Source organism: Schistocerca gregaria, chromosome 10, assembly GCF_023897955.1.
Source record: "Schistocerca gregaria isolate iqSchGreg1 chromosome 10, iqSchGreg1.2, whole genome shotgun sequence".
NCBI classification, from domain to species: Eukaryota; Metazoa; Arthropoda; class Insecta; order Orthoptera; family Acrididae; genus Schistocerca; species Schistocerca gregaria.
Window position 1 is genome coordinate 25,962,268 of NC_064929.1, and position 4,078 is coordinate 25,966,345.

Genomic DNA, 4,078 nt, shown 5'->3' on the forward strand with positions numbered 1-4,078 from the left:
GCGTAGCTCAGATGGTAGAGTGCTCGCTTAGTATGCGAGGGGTACTGGGAATAATACCCAGTGCCTCCATAATTTTTAACACACCTACATGCGCACCTTGATATGCAAGTGGAATAATTCACAGCCAGCAGATGTGTCTAGGAAGATACAAGCTTGCGCCGAGTTCACGTAAATCCCACTGCACATTCCTATTCTTTGCGTGCAGTCAGCTGCTACTGGTGTTGCTAGTTGTGACTGCTGATAACAGATGCCGTAGCAATCAATTCATGGAGTGAGTTGTATGTTTTGCGATAGTCTTTCTCTGACAAGCAAGCACAGGTGACATAGGTGCGAACACAGGAAGCTTGCAGACCCTCGCTGCCTGCAGACACGGAGCAGCCACACTAGGAGGGCGGCCTAAGCCGTTGGCGAAATGTGCTCATTCGCTTTGGCGCGACGTCGAACTATAAATAATGCTGTCACTAGCGTGAGCGTCGTGGAAAGTCGGAAAAGTCGGCTGCGTGGGTGAGTGCCAAGTTTGGGGAGCGTTTCGTAGTATGCGCAGTGCAATGGAGACGCGGAAACTTGTTGTGGCCCAGTGTTTTGCAGTTGGACGACAAGATTGGTATACAGTAGTAAAGAGCGAGGCACTGAGTTGGCATGAATAATGGAGTGCACAATGGGGCTCGAGATGTGTTTGTTACCTCAGGTGCTGTATGATTGTCGACAAGGAGTGAAAACGGAGCAATTTGTGACGGCTCTTTCAATTTAAGACGTTAAAAACAGACGGAATTTGCATTTGTAATACCAGAGCATCGAAACTACTTGGAACTTTTGTGTATATGAACGGGTCCGCGCCTTTGTACTCTGCTCCCTTCACCGCTACAAACCAACCAATCATCGTGTCCGTGCGCATCTGAGTCGCAAAGAATGGGGAATAGCGCAGTTTGCTCGTGCATGGGGCGTAGCTCAGTTGGTAGAGCGTTCGCTTGGCATGTGAAAGGTCTAGGGTTGAAGCCGCGGCGCCTCCATTTTTTGTGGTCAGTGCATGGTAAGTGTTGGTCGCGGCGAACCTAAAGGCACGCAAGATGTAGCAAAGCCAGCGTCACAGACTGATATGATGTATACTAACGTAAGGAGAGCAAGATGTAAGTGTGTGGACCGGCTGTTATCGAGGTGTCATCGAGTGCAGATCTGTCTTAGGTATCGCGGCTTAACCTCATTGAAGTCTAGAGGGTGGACAACACGTTGGTCTTACTCAGAGCGGTGTCCGAATTCTATTTTCGACGTTATACGTGCCACTTTCATTGTGGCCAACTACGATTCGATACAGAATGCACGAAACCTGAAAGACACCCTAACGGATACATAGAGAGTAGTGTTTGTCTGCTGAATAATGGGAGTGCAAGGGTCTGTGTCGTCTATATGGCTGTATGTAGCTCCATTAGTCTTCGGGGAGGGGGGCGGGCGTAGCTCAGATGGTAGAGCTCTCGCTTAGTATGCGAGAGGTACTGGGATCAATACCCAGTGCCTCCAGAATTTTTAACACACCTACATGCGCACCTTGCCATGCAAGTGGAATAATTCACAGCCAGCAGATGTGTCTAGGAAGATACAAGCGAATGATTAGCATCCACATTTGACAAGCGTGCTGTTATTAGTGCGCAGGAAGCACCCTCCTCCCACGCCTGCACTTAATTTAGAAACAGTACAAGTGTTCCCGTAAGATTCTCAAGCCTATGTCGCAAAGATCTGCCTTGCGCCGAGTTCACGTAAATCCCACTGCACATTCCTATTCTTTGCGTGCAGTCAGCTGCTACTGGTGTTGCTAGTTGTGACTGCTGATAACAGATGCCGTAGCAATCAATTCATGGAGTGAGTTGTATGTTTTGCGATAGTCTGTCTCTAACAAGCAAGCACAGGTGACATAGGTGCGAACACAGGAAGCTTGCAGACCCTCGCTGCCTGCAGACACCGAGCAGCCACACTAGGAGGGCGGCCTAAGCCGTAGGCGAAATGTGCTCATTCGCTTTGACGCGACGTCGAACTACAAATAATGTTGTCACTAGCGTGAGCGTCGTGGAAAGTCGGAAAAGTCGGCTGCGTGGGTGAGTGCCAAGTTTGGGGAGCGTTTCGTAGTATGCGCAGTGCAATGGAGACGCGGATGCTTGTTGTGGCCCAGTGTTTTGCAGTTGGACGACAAGATTGGTACACAGTAGTAAAGAGCGAGGCACTGAGTTGGCATGAATAATGGAGTGCACAATGGGGCTCGAGATGTGTTTGTTACCTCAGGTGCTGTATGATTGTCGACAAGGAGTGAAAACGGAGCAATTTGTGACGGCTCTTTCAATTTAAGACGTTAAAAACAGACGGAATTTGCATTTGTAATACCAGAGCATCGAAACTACTTGGAACTTTTGTGTATATCAACGGGTCCGTGCCTTTGTACTCTGCTCCCTTCACCGCTACAAACCAACCAAGCATCGTGTCCGTGCGCATTTGAGTCGCAAAGAATGTTGAATAACGCAGTTTGCTCGTGCATGGGGCGTAGCTCAGTTGGTAGAGCGTTCGCTTGGGATGTGAGAGGTCCAGGGTTCAAGCCGCAGCGCCTCAATTTTTTGTGGTCAGTGCATGGTAACTGTTGGTCGCGGCGAACCTAGAGGCACGCAAGATGTAGCAAAGCCAACATCACAGACTGATATGATGTATACTGACGTAAGGAGAGCAAGATGTAAGTGTGGGGACCGGCTGTTATCGAGGTGTCATCGAGTGCAGATCTGTCTTAGGTATCGCGGCTTAACCTCATTGAAGTCTAGAGGGTGGACAACACGTTGGTCTTACTCAGAGCGGTGTCCGAATTCTATTTTCGACGTTATACGTGCCACTTTCATTGTGGCCAACTACGATTCGATACAGAATGCACGAAACCTGAAAGACACCCTAACGGATACATAGAGAGTAATGTTTGTCTGCTGAATAATGGGAGTGCAAGGGTCTGTGTCGTCTATATGGCTGTATGTAGCACCAGTAGTCTTCGGGGGGGGGGGGGGGGGCGGGCGTAGCTCAGATGGTAGAGCGCTCGCTTAGATTGCGAGAAGTAGTGGGAGCAATACCCAGTGCCTCCAGAATTTTTAACACACCTACATGCCCACCTTGATATGCAAGTGGAATAATTCACAGCCAGCAGATGTGTCTAGGAAGATACAAGCTTGCGCCGAGTTCACGTAAATCCCACTGCACATTCCTATTCTTTGCGTGCAGTCAGCTGCTACTGGTGTTGCTAGTTGTGACTGCTGATAACAGATGCCGTAGCAATCAATTCATAGAGTGAGTTGTATGTTTTGCGATAGTCTGTCTCTGACAAGCAAGCACAGGTGACATAGGTGCGAACACAGGAAGCTTGCAGACCCTCGCTGCCTGCAGACACGGAGCAGCCACACTAGGAGGGCGGCCTAAGCCGTAGGCGAAATGTGCTCATTCGCTTTGGCGCGACGTCGAACTATAAATAAAGCTGTCACTAGCGTGAGCGTCGTGGAAAGTCGGAAAAGTCGTCTGCGTGGGTGAGTGCCAAGTTTGGGGAGCGTTTCGTAGTATGCGCAGTGCAATGGAGACGCGGAAACTTGTTGTGGCCCAGTGTTTTGCAGTTGGACGACAAGATTGGTACACAGTAGTAAAGAGCGAGGCACTGAGTTGGCATGAATAATGGAGTGCACAATGGGGCTCGAGATGTGTTTGTTACCTCAGGTGCTGTATGATTGCGGACAAGGAGTGAAAACAGAGCAATTTGTGACGGCTCTTTCAATTTAAGACGTTAAAAACAGACGGAATTTGCATTTGTAATACCAGAGCATCGAAACTACTTGGAACTTTTGTGTATATGAACGGGTCCGCGCCTTTGTACTCTGCTCCCTTCACCGCTACAAACCAACCAAGCATCGTGTCCGTGCGCATCTGAGTCGCAAAGAATGGGGAATAGCGCAGTTTGCTCGTGCATGGGGCGTAGCTCAGTTGGTAGAGCGTTCGCTTGGTATGTGAAAGGTCTAGGGTTGAAGCCGCGGCGCCTCCATTTTTTGTGGTCAGTGCATGGTAAGTGTTGGTC

At 49.3% G+C, this 4,078-nt stretch overlaps 1 non-coding gene across 1 annotated transcript; it reads left to right on the forward strand.

Moving 5' to 3' along the window:
- Nucleotides 1-2,520: 2,520 nt before the first annotated feature.
- Trnap-ggg (transfer RNA proline (anticodon GGG)) lies at nucleotides 2,521-2,593 on the forward strand. The gene has a single exon. It is a non-coding gene; the product is annotated as a tRNA-Pro (tRNA).
- The last annotated feature ends 1,485 nt before the right edge of the window (nucleotides 2,594-4,078 follow it).